The sequence below is a fragment of the Callithrix jacchus genome, chromosome 15 (genome assembly GCF_049354715.1).
Source record: "Callithrix jacchus isolate 240 chromosome 15, calJac240_pri, whole genome shotgun sequence".
Lineage (NCBI taxonomy): Eukaryota > Metazoa > Chordata > Mammalia > Primates > Cebidae > Callithrix > Callithrix jacchus.
The window spans coordinates 13,553,785-13,567,833 of record NC_133516.1 but is presented as its reverse complement, the minus strand read 5'-3'; the positions used below and the strand labels follow the sequence as shown (position 1 = coordinate 13,567,833).

The 14,049-nt window shown below is 49.3% G+C and overlaps 1 pseudogene across 1 annotated transcript; it reads left to right on the top strand.

Annotated features, from left to right (window-relative positions):
* The first annotated feature begins 416 nt into the window (after positions 1–416).
* On the top strand, positions 417–1,397 carry LOC100394437 (small ribosomal subunit protein uS5 pseudogene; annotated as a pseudogene). Its single transcript, XR_013526889.1, has one exon. The product of XR_013526889.1 is annotated as a small ribosomal subunit protein uS5 pseudogene (transcript).
* The last annotated feature ends 12,652 nt before the right edge of the window (positions 1,398–14,049 follow it).

Below are 14,049 nucleotides of genomic sequence, written 5' to 3'. Positions count from 1 at the left end.
TCAAGAGATCGAGACCATCCTGGTCAACATGGTGAAACCCTGTCTCTACTAAAAATACAAAAAATTAGCTGGGCACGGTGGCGCGTGCCTGTAGTCCCAGCTACTCGGGAGGCTGAGGCAGGAGAATTGCCTGAACCCAGGAGGCGGAGGTTGCGGTGAGCCAAGATCGTGCCATTGCACTCCAGCCTGGGTGACAAGAGCGAAACTCCGTCTCAAAAAAAAAAAAAAAAAAAAAAAAATACAAAAATTAGCCAGGCATGGTGGTACACACATGTAGTCCCAGCTACTCTGGAGGCTGAGGCACAAGAATCGCTTGAACTTGGGTGGCAGAGGTTGCAGTGAGCCGAGATCACGTCACTGTATTCCAGCCTGGCAACAGAGCAAGACTGCCTCTCAAAAAAAAAAAAAAAAAAAGAGCTTCTTCTCCAATAAAACACCAAATGGCGGATGACGCCGGTGCAGCGGGGGGGCCCGGAGGCCCCGGGGGCCCCGGGATGGGGAACCGCGGTGGGTTCCGCGGAGGTTTCGGCAGTGGCATCCGGGGCCGGGATCGCGGCCGTGGACGGGGCCGGGGCCGGGGCCGAGGCCGCGGAGCTCACGGAGGCAAAGCCGAAGATAAGGAATGGATGCCTGTAACCAAGTTGGGCCGCCTGGTCAAAGACATGAAGATTAAATCTCTGGAGGAGATCTATCTTTTCTCTCTGCCCATCAAGGAATCTGAAATCATTGACTTTTTCCTGGGGGCCTCTCTCAAGGATGAGGTTTTGAAGATTATGCCGGTGCAGAAGCAGACCCGTGCTGGCCAGCGCACCAGGTTCAAGGCGTTTGTTGCTATTGGGGACTACAATGGTCACGTCGGTCTGGGTGTTAAGTGTTCCAAGGAGGTGGCCACTGCCATCCGTGGGGCCATCATCCTGGCCAAGCTCTCCATTGTCCCCGTGCGCAGAGGCTACTGGGGGAACAAGATCGGCAAGCCCCACACCGTCCCTTGCAAGGTGACAGGCCGCTGTGGTTCTGTGCTGGTGCGTCTCATCCCCGCGCCCAGGGGTACTGGCATCGTCTCAGCACCTGTGCCTAAGAAGCTGCTTATGATGGCTGGTATCGATGACTGCTACACCTCAGCTAGGGGCTGCACTGCCACCTTGGGCAACTTTGCCAAGGCCACCTTTGATGCCATCTCTAAGACTTACAGCTACCTGACCCCCGATCTCTGGAAGGAGACAGTGTTCACCAAGTCTCCCTATCAGGAATTCACTGACCACCTTGTCAAGACCCACACCAGAGTCTCCGTGCAGAGGACCCAAGCTCCAGCTGTGGCTACAACATAGGGTTTTTATACAAGAAAAATAAAGTGAATTAACATTATAAAAAAAAAAAAAAAAAAAGAAAGAAAGAAACTAAGCCCCTAACAATAGAGGAATAGGTGATTAAATCAGAAGCACACTGACTGGATGGCGAATTGCCTGGTCATTAACAGCTGCTGATGATAAACATCACTTAGTAATGCAAAAAGGGGCTGTGATGTAATGCTATACTAAACAACAGCAAGCAGCCAGGCACACCGGTAATCCCAGCTCCTTAGGAGGCTGAGGCAGGAGGATCACTTGAGCCCAGACGTTCGAATCCAGCCTGGGCAACATAGCAAAACCCTGTCTCTTAAAAAAAAAAAAAAAAGTGTATATATATTTGTAATCAAATGCATTATTTGGATTGCATACTTAAATGATAAGTGCCTTGTAGACAAAGAAGTGAAGGGAATTTACAAAAGTTGTTGGGTTAAGGCACTGAAATTATAGGTGGAGTTTTTTTCTCTCCATTATTGAGAATTTCCGTGATGGTGTTATGTAGTTTTTAACATAATTAGGGTGGGTTTAGGATTAAAATATCCTGCTCTCAAGTCCCAGCTCAAACGCCACCTCCTCTGAAATTCTTTTTTTTTTTTTTTTTTTTGAGGCAGAGTCCTACTCTGTCACCCAGGCTGGAGTGCAGCGGCACAATCTTGGCTCACTGCAACCTCCGCCTCCTAGGTTAAAGTGATTCTCCTGCCTCAGCCTCCCGAATAGGTAGGATTACAGGCGCCTGCCACCATGCCCAGCTAGTTTTTTTGTATTTTTAGTAGAGACAGGGTTTCACCATGTTGGCCAACCTGGTCTCAAACTCCTGACCTAAGGTGTCCACTTGTCTTGACCTCCCAAAGTGCTGGGTTCCCAGGCGTGAGCCACTGTGCCCGGCCTCTGAAGTTCTTCTTTTGCTGGACCATGTACTCTCCTGGGGCTACAACCACGTCCAATTCTCCCTTATTCCTAACCCCTGATGGGCGCCAGGAATCAAGAAGGCCACATGTCACAGACAAGAACCCAGACTAAGAGCCCAGTATGGGGGAGGCGGCAAGGGATCAGGGACATGGACAATCAGGAACCAGGCACAGGATGTAAGTACCGGTCCAGGGCACTGGCAGGGAGCAGGGTTTGAGAAGTAGAGGCATAAAGCTGCCAGGCATTGAGTGACAGCTGGTCTTTCAAGTTATTTTAACTGCATTATTATTATTACATAAGTAAAACACATATACACACTCACTGGAAAAAAATTAAATAGTTCAGGCCAGGTGCAGTGGCTCATGCCTGTCATCCCAGCTTTGGGAGGCCAAGGCGGGCGAATTACAAGATCAGGAGTTCGAGACCATCCTGGCTAACACGGTGAAACCCCGTCTCTACTAAAAATACAAAAAAAGCGTGGTGGTGCATGTCTGTAGACCCAGCTACTCAGGAGGCTGAGGCAGGAGAATCGCTTGAACCCGCGAGGCGGAGGTTGCAGTGAGCTGAGATCACGCCACTGCACTCCAGCCTGGGTGACAGAGCAAGACTCCATCTTAAATAAATAAATACATACATAAATATATAAATCATTCAGATAAAGCCCCCCTTGGCTCCCACACAATCCCACTCACCTCCCTAGGGAGTGTCAGTTTGGTGGGAATCTTCCAGAAGATCTTTTCTGGTGCACAGTTGTGAATTGTGCATACACATTTATACAAACAGAGCCATATTGTTTTGTGATGTGTTTTTCTCTTGTAATGAGACCTTTTCACCTCAGGATGTAAAGGTCTCTCTACTTACCTGGTCCCCAGAAAATCATTACTAGTGTATACACTCAAAGATGTATTTAGGACTGAGTGTGGTGGCTCACACCAGCTCTCTGGGAGGCTGAGAAAGGAGGATCACCTGAGGTCAGGAGTTCGAGACCAGCCTGGCCAATATGGCGAAACCCCGTCTATACCGAAAATATGAAAATTAGCTGGGTATGGTGGCCACACCTGTAATCCCAGCTACTCAGGAGGCTAAGGCAGGAGAACCACTTGAACCTGGGAAGCGGAGGTTGCAGTGAGTCAAGATTGCTCCACTGCACTCCATCCTGGGCAACAGAGTGAGACTTTGTCTCAAAAACAAACAAACAAACAAACAACAAGAATGTATTTGGCCCTTTCTCTACCAAGGAACATTCCGGTTATTTCTGATTGTTCACATTCCATCACCACCGCAATGACCTCCGGTGAACGTGGCCCCTGGTACACTTGGAGCATTTCTCCCAGCAGAGACTTGGAATTGCTCTTATGAGGTTTGGGTGTTTTCCATTTCAGTAGGCACCGCCGGATCACGCTCTACACGTGCTAGGGCCATTTCCATTTTTACCAATGGTGATGAAGGTATTCAGCGCCCTTAGATTCTTCCCAACAGTGGCCATTGCAAATCTTTTTTAAATTCTGCAAATCTGACAGGTGAAGAGTGTGAACTCAGTGTAATTTTTTTTTTTTTTTTTTTTTTGAGACGGAGTTTTGCTCTTGTTACCCAGACTGGAGTGCAATGTCGTGATCTCGGCTCACTGCAACCTCCGCCTCCCGGGTTCAGGCAATTCTCCTGCTTCAGCCTCCCGAGTAGCTGGGGCTACAGGTGTGCGCCACCATGCCCAGCTAATTTTTGTATTTTTAGTAGAGACGGGGTTTCACCTTGTTGACCAGGATGGTCTTGATTTCTTGACATCGTGATCCACCCGCCTCGGCCTCCCAAAGGGCTGGGATTATAGGCGTGAGCCACCGTGCCTGGCCAACTCAGTGTAATTTATACTTGCATTTCTTTCTTTTTTTTTTTTTTTTTGAGACAGTTTCACTCTTGTTACCCAGGCTGGAGTGCAATGGCGTGATCTTGGCTCACCTCCACCTCCCAGGTTCAAGCAATTCTCCTGCCTCAGCCTCCCGAGTAGCTGGGACTACAGGTGTGCGCCACCATGCCCAGCTAATTTTTGTATTTTTAGTAGAGACGGGGTTTCACCTTGTTGACGAGGATGGTCTCGATCTCTTGACCTGGTGATCCACCTGCCTCGGCCTCCCAAAGGGCTGGGATTATAGGCGTGAGCCACCGCGCCCGGCCAACTCAGTGTTATTTTTACTTGCATTTCTTTGATGACTAGTGAGGCCGAGATGCTTTCATGTGTTTCTTGCCTATTTGCAGTTCCTCTTAGGTGAACTGTCTGTTCCCAGCACCTGTGTTTTCTTTGGTGTTATCTTTTGCTTGTTATGGTAGGAATTCCTTACAGACCGTGAATATGAATCTTTCTCTGTTGCACGTGTTCTAGACACCTTCTTCCAGTCTGTCACTTGCCTTTTAACAGTATTTACAGCATCTTCTGTTATACAGCAGTTTCAAATTTGGACATAATCAAATTTAGCAATCTTTTCCTTTATGGTTTCTGTGTTTTATGTCTTGCTAAAGAAAGCCTTTCCTGCCCCAAGGTTATAAACAAATTCTCCTATATTTTCTTTTAATAGTTTTATAGCTTTGTTTTTTTTTTTTTTCATTGAGCTCTCTAATCCATCTGGAATGTATTTCAGTGAATGGTGTGAAGCAGGAATCTAACTTTATGGTTTTTTCCATGAGGATGGCCAATTGTCTCTACAAAACTTGCTGAAGAGTCCCTCTTTTCCTATTGCTTTTTTCTAGCTTTATTGAGGGCTGACTGACAAATAAAAATTGTATATATTCAAGGTCTATGATGTGATGATTTGATATACATTCCATCGCGAATGATGACCACAGTCAAGCTAATTGACACGTTCATCACAGTTACTTTTGCATGTGTGTGGTGAGAACACTTAAGATCTATTTTCTGGGCCAGGCATGGTGGCTCATGCCTGTAATCCTAGCACTTTAGGAGGCTGAGGCGGGCTGATCACCTGAGGTCAGGAGTTCAAGACCAGCCTGGCCAACATGGTTGAAACCCCATCTCTACTAAAATACAAAAATTAGCCAGGCATGGTGGTGCATGCCTGTAGTCCCATCTACTCAGGAGGCTGAGGCAGGAGAATAACTTGAATTCTGAAGGCGGAGGTTACAGGGAGCCGAGATCGCACCACTGCACTCCAGCCTGGGTGACAGAGAGAGACTCCATCTCAAAACATAACAAAACAAAATACATGTATTTTTTTCTTTGCAAATTTCCAGTATACCATACAGTATTATTAACTGTAGTCACCATGCCGTAATTAGATCCCCAGCATTTTTCTTATAACTGAAAGTTTGTTCTGCTGCTTTTATTCATTTATTTATTTTTGAGAAAGAGTCCAGCTCCGTTGCCAAGGCTGGAGTGCAGTGGCGTGATCTCGGCTCACCACAGCCTCCACCTCCCGGGTTCAAGCGATTCTCCTGCCTCAGCTTCCCGAGTAGCTCAGACTATAGGCACCCACCACCACACCCGGCTAATTTTTTTGGTATTTAGTAGAGACAGGGTTTCACTGTGTTAGCCAGGATGGTCTCGATCTCCTAACCTCATGATCCTCCCACCTTGGCCTCCCAAAGTGCTGGGATTAGAGGTGTGAGCCACTGCACCCGGCCTGTTCTGTTGCTTTCAAATGCTACTTTATTACATAGTGAATTCCTCTTAATCCAGAGCCAATTTTTCAGCTCTCTGCTCAGTGACACTGATCCAGCTTGTCTTAGGCCAGCACACCATTTTAATGAGTACACTTTGGCGATATTTTGATACCTGATAGGGAAGGTTCCTCTCATTGCACTTCTTTTTCGAATATTTCTTGGTTATTCTGATACAATTATTCTTCCAGATTCGTCTTAGAATGGGCTTTTTCAATCTCTCCCTGCCCTGCCCCAAAACCCTGCTGTGATTTCGGCTGGCATTACTTTTTGAGTTTACAGAATCATTTGGGCAGAACTGACACCTGCACAGTATAAAGTGTTCTCACCTAGGCTGGGCGGGTGGCTCACGCCTGTAATCCCAGCACTTTGGGAGGCTGAGGTGGGCGGATCACGAGGTCAAGAGATAGAGACCACCCTGGTCAACATGGTGAAACCCCGTCTCTACTAAAAAATACAACAATTAGCTGGGCATGGTGGCATACATCTGTAATCCCAGCTACTCGAGAGGTTGAGGCAGGAGAATCGCTTGAACCTGGGAGGTGGAGGTTGCAGTGAGCCAAGATTGTGCCATTGCACTCCAGCCTGGCACCTGGTGACAGAGCGAGACTCTGTCTCAAAAAGAAAAGAGTGTTCTCACCTGACTGCTGCCTGCTTGCTTAGGGCTTATCTTCTGTCTCAGGCCTAAGTCTGACTTGACCTCCCTGAGCCCTGGCTCCGTCACCTCTGACACAAGAATGCCATTTCCCATTCCAGAGTTGGCGGAGGATTCAGTGAGAGCAAGTGTGGGAAGCGCCCGATGGTGAGCTTCTCGAGGGCAAGCCTCTTCCTGTTTAATTCTACAATCTGAGACCGGGAGTGCTTTGAACAGCCCTGAAGGGAACACGGTGTTTGTATTTAGGTAGACTCAGGGGCTGTGGGTGGAGGCAGGGGGCACTGGCATGGAAAAAGCAAACAGCTAGCACATCAATTACTGTGTTTGTTACTTGACATATATTATCTCATCACATCATTTGTCCTCAGAACAAGCCTGTGAGGTGGGTACTGTCATCCTCATTTTATGGCTTAGAAAAACAAGACGCAGACAGTGGCCTGTCTGGACTCCCAGTCCAGGGCTCTAACAAGTTGCCACCTGCACCCTCTGTCTTGCCTAGTTTGGGAGCTGATGGGAGCTTCTCCTGGTCATAAATAGTCCATAAAGGCTGGATGGTCTGCTGCTCCCTGTCTGAAGTCTAAGTAGATTTAGCCCCAAGACACCTACAGGAGCACACCGCACTTAGCACGATGTCCTGCACATATTAGGAGCTTGTTGAATTGGGTGGGGACAAAGTCCAAATGCCATGTGAGTGCTACGGACAGTGCAGTGACCGCTAGCTGTGATCAGAGGAAGGAAAGAGCTCCGTGGGCTGGGGAAATCAAGGAATGCTTCCAGGAGGAGGTGGGACTGGAACTTGACCCTGAGAAATAGAGAGGATTTAGACAAACAAGAAGAGAAGAGAGCACTCTGGAGTCCGAGTGAGTATAGCAGGTGAGCCCAGTGGGCTGGAAAGGCAGTGAGAGCAAGTAGACAGAGGCATTTCCTGAGGACAGAGGGCTGGGCTGGGCTGGCTGTATCTTCAGGCTGGAGCAAGGCTGGGAGGCTGGAATATCACGGACCTGGTATCTTTGAGGCCCATTTAGCTCCTCACGGTGTCCTAAGGTTAAGCTTCACTTTCCACATGCAGCCCCCACAGCCGGTTGCCATGACACCAAAACATACAGACCAGCCTGGGAAGTCAGCAGGGAGAGGCAGGAAGGGGCTGCTTTCCGTGTGCCCTTTGCCTGCCCCACATACATCCTGACCCCGTCTCCACCCTGACTTGGTCTCCCCATCCCATGCATCTGTGCGTGTATTTGTGCGGGCCCTCGGGCATGCGCTGGGTGCCCTCGGGTGAGTCCCTCGGCCTCTCTGAACCTCAGGATGCAGAGGTTTCCACGTCTGTGCATATTCTCCTGGTCACAGGACAGTCTGCCTTGCTCCCACTGGAGACAAACGGCCTCACAGCGTGGCCACTGTTAACACCCACACTCTGAGAGGAAAGAGAAGAACAATCTCATAAGTGTCAGATGCTTTACAGACAAGTTGCAGGTTGAGTTTGGAGGGTTAAAAATCAAAGCACGTTAGTTTGGGTCCTCTAAGAAGCCAACCCCAAGACAAAATTAGATATGCAAGAGATTTATTGGGAAAATATCTGTGAAGGGAAAAGGGAAGTGAGCCAGCAGAGGCAGAACTGTCAGATAAGGCTGCAGATCTGACCCTTGCCAGGAAGGGGAAAGGAGGGTTGGTTGAGTGAAGTCTCAGAGTCAGCACAGCTCTAGGAAAGTTCTGGTTGAACCAATTGGGAGTCCATGAGCTAAAGATGTCCTCAGTGTCCTCAGTGGGCCAGGCGCAGAGGCTCATACCTGTAATCCCAGCACTTTGGGAGGGTGAGGCAGATGGATCATGAGGTCAGGAGTTCGGGACCAGCCTGACCAATATGGTGAAACTCCATCTCTACTAAAACTACAAAAAAAATTAGCCAGGTGTGGTGGTGCAAGCCTGTAGTCCCAGCTTCTCGGGGGGTTGAGGCAGAAGAATCGCTTGAACCCACATGGTGGAGGTTACAGTGATAGTGGAGGTTGCAGTGAGCTGAGATGCCACTACACTCCAGCCTGGGTGACAGAGAGAGACTCTGTCTCAAAAAAAAAAAAAAGATAGATGCTTGGTGCTGCAAAGAAAAATCAACACTGAGAGAAAGGCTTTTTCAGCAATGCAATGTTTACCTCCTGGACTGCCAGAAGGGCACTCTCATTAACCATCTTGCCACGAGAGTACAAGGAACAAAGGAAAACACACAAATTTATCCTTTATGTATTTGGGGTTGTCCTTACTGCTGTGTCTGACCTCCCTCGGTTGGAGCCAGACCCCACAATCTAAACTAAAACTAATTGGCCAACAACTTAAAACGTTTCTAAACAGGTAAAAGCAGTGGAGAGCTGGGACACGCCTGTGAGCACGTCCAGCACAGACATCTTGGTTCAAGTACAAGGACATAGAACGTGTTACATGCCTGTAAGCACGGCATGTCTAACAGCTACATAAGATAGGGCTTCACAAAGTTATTATTACACTTATTCTTCAACAAAAAAGGAAACTTTAAAAAGGAATCTTTCTACTTCCCACAATGTCCTCAGACGAGCCCCGCATCTCCCAAGACCGGTCCTGTCTCAGCGCCCCTGCTGTGCTCGGCCTCGGGTGGGAGGAAGCCCATGGGAAGCGTGGCCTCAGCAGCTGCGGCCTTGGCTGCATTTTCATGGCCACCATCCAAAGCAGTGCGCGCCACCACCTGCTTGATACTGACACGATCGCAGCCCAAGGGAGGTCAGGGATTGAGGTATAAAGACGGTGAGTTTGGGAAGACCACGTTGTGAGGCTCCTGTTACTGACTATACAATCTTGATCGGGTTTTTTACTAATATGACTGAGTTGTTCTATAAAATAGAGCAACTTTTTCATGGGTTGTTAAGAAGATAATTGGGCCAGGCACAGTGGCTCACACCTGTAATCTCAGCACTTTGGGAGGCCAAGGCAGGAGGATCACGAGGTCAGGAATTCAAGATCAGCCTGGCCAACATGGTGAAACCCCATCTCTACTACAGATACAAAAAAAAATTGGCCAGGGGTGGTGGTGGGTGCCTGTAATGCCAGCTGAGACTGAGGAGGGAGAATAGATTGAACCCAGGAGGCAGAGGCTGCAGTGAGCTAAGACAGCACTGATGCACTCTAGCCTGGGCGACAGGGCAAGACTCCGTCTCAGGGAGAATAGAAAAAGAAGATAATGTAGGACCTGAAGCCTTCTCCCCCTAGCACCACTGGGGGAAAGCTAGATGGAACTGACTGACTGACAGCTGCAGTCAGAGGCCCAGAGGAGGAAGCCCTTTCCTTTTTCCTAAGGGAGGGTTGAGAGTTCAGAAGACTGAGGAATAAGGAGAGAAGGCAGACGCTCCCTGAGGCACACTCTAAGTGGACACGGTAGGGCCAATGGAGAGAACAGCTACAGATGGTCTGCACTGCCGTCTGGACATGAAGTGCTTCACAATCTTATAAAGATTTATAGTTTCTACAATTATCCCAAAATAAAAAGTTTACTCACAAGACATATCAATTAAGAGCGCCTTCAGCTGCAAATAGAAACCCAACTACCTGTGTCTTGGGCAGTAAAGTCATCTAATCATCTTACAAAACGGGAGGTCGAAAGGAGGGGTTAGACCCTCACTTACGCCAGGGTTCGGGTCAATGTTTCTTCGCTCCTCTTCACCTCTGCCCCATGGTCACCAGGTGGCTGCTGGTGATATCACACAACTCCAGATATCACACCATCACACAACAGGGTCCCGAACAGGAGGAGAGAGGAGGCATAAAATGGAGTGTTTGCCTGTCGTTTCTTCTTTTCAGGGAGAAAACGCTTTCCTAGAAGATGTCCTCGTAACGTCCCCTGGGCTGGAATGATACCACTCCTCAGCTGATCACTGGCAAAGCTACCTCTAGGCACATGGTTGCTTGGACCAGATTAGGGGCTGTCAGCAAAAAGGACTTCTTGGGTAGGCAGCAAAACTGGCTTGCTCTTTCCTTCCTCCCGCCCTCCCCCCCACCCCCCCGCCTCTTTCTCTCTTTCTTTCTTTCTTCCTTTCGAGGTGGAGTCTTGCTCTGTTGCCAGGCTGGAGTACAGTGTCGTGATCTCCGCTCACTCCAACCTCCGCCTCCCAGGTTCAAGTCATTCTCCTGCCTCAGCCTCCTGAGTAGCTGGGATTACAGGCACCTGCCACCATGCCCAGCTAATTTATGTATTTTTAGTAGAGGCGGGGTTTTACCATGTTGGCCAGGCTGGTCTTGAACTCCTGACCTCAGGTGATCCACCCACCTCGGCCTCCCAAAGTGCTGGGATTACAGGTGTGAGCCACCACGCCCGGCCTGTCTTGCTTCTTGTCGCATAAGACTGAAGGTTTAGTTGCGCAGTGGAGTACTTCTTGGGTAGGTAGCAAGACTGTCTTCCACAGTAAGAATTTCTGGAAACAAAATGAATGTCTCTGTCCCTCTGAGCATAGCTAAGGGGTTACACAACTCCGTAAACATGTACAGTGCAATGGGCACGATGATAAATGACATGCAAGACACAGCAGTCATGTCGAGAAAGGAATCCATTCAGTCGAAGCAAGGCAGGGGTTCCGGGGTGACAATAGTGGACACGGTCCATTATAGTGCAGCTGACAGACTCTTTGTCCTAGGGGTGGGAACAGGTCAGAGACAGCCTCGCACAATCTACATGTGAGCAGAATGCTGCCAGATGAGTAGGAGTGCACCGGGCCAACTGCGTTGGAGTTGAGGGATTCCAGCCACAGGACTCAACCCATGAAAAGCTATGTCTGTGCAGGTGAACAAATGGTTCAGTCTTTCTAAAGGTGCAAGTTCAAGGGTAGGCAGTGTGAGAGGAGGCCAGATCGTCCAGGGGCCTGGAATGTGGATAACGGGGAGCCAGTGGGAAGTTTTAATAGGAGACTGATTTAAATCAGTACCCACTTTTCAGTGACTGTGGCAACAACGTGAAGGACTCTCAGAAGCATTTTGCTGAGCAAAAGAATGCAAACTATATGATTCCATTTGTGAGAGTTCCCATAGAAGAGGCAAGACTCATCTAGGGAAGAGATCAGAGGAGAGATTGCCCATGGGAAAGGGGATTGATTGAAAAGGGTCCTAAGGAATATTCACGGATAATGGAAATTTTCTCTATCATTATTGGGGTGGTGGCTACATGGATGTAATATAATCATTAAAATTCATCAGGCTGGTGGGGTGGCTCACGCCTGTAATCCCAGCACTTTGGGAGGCTGAGGAGGGTGGATCACTGGAGGTCAAGAGTTCGAGACCAGCCTGGCCAACATGGGGAAACCCCGTCTCTACTAAAAATACACAAATTAGCCTGGGGTGGGGGCAGGCACCTGAAATCCCAGCTACTCCGGAAGCTGAGGCAGGAGAATCACTTGAACCCGGGAGGGGGAGGTTGCATTAAGTCAACACTGAGCCTCTGCACTCCAGCCTGGGCAAGAGAGTGAGACTCCGTCGCAAAAACAAAAAAATCATTAAACTGTACGCTTAAAATATGCACATCTTATTGCATTCAAGTAACGCCTCAATTTTTAAAAAGGTATCCTGGTAGATGAATGGTAAGAGAATCTAAAGGTGGAGAACCATTGAGAAGGCTGCAGGCATCACCCAGAAGGAGGACCCCATGGCCTGGCTATTGCAGATGTGGGAGCAGAGTGGGGCAGGGCTGGAGGAAGGTGCTGGTACCATCAGGAATAAGGCTGCTGAAGGGGCTGGATATGGGGGCTGGGAGCAGGAGGGAGAAAGAAGACTCAAGACCGCTCCTGGCTTCTGGCTTAGGTAACAGGCAGTCACTAAGACAGGGACCCCAAGAGGAAGTAGTCTGGGGGAAGAAAAAGTGAGCTCAGATGTGGCAACATTGTTTCTTCGGTTTTTTTAGGGGAGGAGTCTTGCTCTATCACCCAGGCTGGAATGCAGTGACATGATCTCAGCTCACTGCAACCTCTGCCTGCTGGGTTCAAGCAATTCTCCTGCCTCAGCTTCCCAAGTAGCTGGGATTACAGGCACCTGCTACCACACACAGCTATTTTTATAGTTTTAATGGAGACGGGGTTTCACCATGTTGGCCAGGCTGGTCTTGCCCTCCTGACCTCAGGTGATCCTCCCGCCTCCTGGGATTATAGGTGTGAGCCCCCCCACCCGGCCACATCGTTGAGTTTCTGAGGGAGATGTTCTTTAGGCCATTGACTATGTGGGTGCAGGTGTCAGGAGAGATGGGCCAGGGAGAGTTTGGCCCTCAAATCTGTGGAACTAGAAGAGTCATCCAAAGGAAACAAACTGAACATGACAAGATGGGAGGAGGCAGGGAGGCAGCCGGGGACGGAGCCTAGAGGGTACTGACACCTGAGGGCTGGTCAGGAAAAAGATTCCAGTCCCAGGAAGTAGGAAGGAAAGGTAAAATCCGGGAGGACTGCTGGGCTGAGGGAAGAGGAGGTAAATAAGCAGGAGTGGTCAGTTGTGTTCCATGTGCAAATGTCAAGCAGGTTTAGGCTCAGCAAGATGTCTGGGTGGATCTGAGACCTGCGCACACGACCAAAGGCCTGCACTCAAGTCACGCCTTGACCAGGGCACTCTCCACGTGTTCAAAACGCTGGCTTGAAAGGAACATGGAAGACAGAAGAGGAATCTACAAAGGCCCTTCTGCGATTCTGTTCGGTCAGTAGGTGCCCTTCATCGAGCTTCCACGTTTAAATAAGTGATGGTTCAGTTGCATGGAGGAGGACCGCGCAGCTGCTTGGAATCACGGGCTGGATGTGTGTGCACTTCTGAAGGATACCCACACCGCCCACCTGCTTTGTAAAAGGAAGTGATCCATCTGGGAGGATACGCATGGAACTGTCGACAAGGTTAACTCTGAGTGACGGGATGATGCATCATGTTTGAAGCAATTTTAACGTTTTTACTATTCTGTGCTTTCTAGTTTTTCTAGGTGTAAGAAATTGAATCTAGAATGTAGAGCTTGCTTAGCTGGATGCTGGGGGAAGAGGAGAGCCCCACCTCGGGGGAAGCCCCACCTGAGCCTTCCTATCGTCATAGCCATGGGGGAAGGGAAGGGACCAGGTCGGGAGCCTCCAGTCAGCACTGGCCAGGCTGGATGAAGAAAGCCTTCAGTGAACAGGCAAGTTTGGAGATGGCAGCAGGTGGCTCTGGGAGCACTGGGCACCCCTGGGGAGGCACCGAGAGGGCCCTTCACAGAGCCATCTTGACATGATGCATCCAGACCAGGGGAGAGTTGGAAAGAAAAGACTTTCGTGGGCTATGGAGACTCTGTTTGCCTGACCTGGCCAGTCCCAGACGGCCCTCCCTGCCTTTGCACATCCTGTTCTGCCTGGTATGCTCCTCTACGTCCCCTTCCTGGCAAACGCCTTCCAAAATGTAGACACCCTGTGGGAATATGGCTTCGGGGGAGCAGCCTCCTGTGGTAGACCGGCAGAGCAGGTTGCTCCC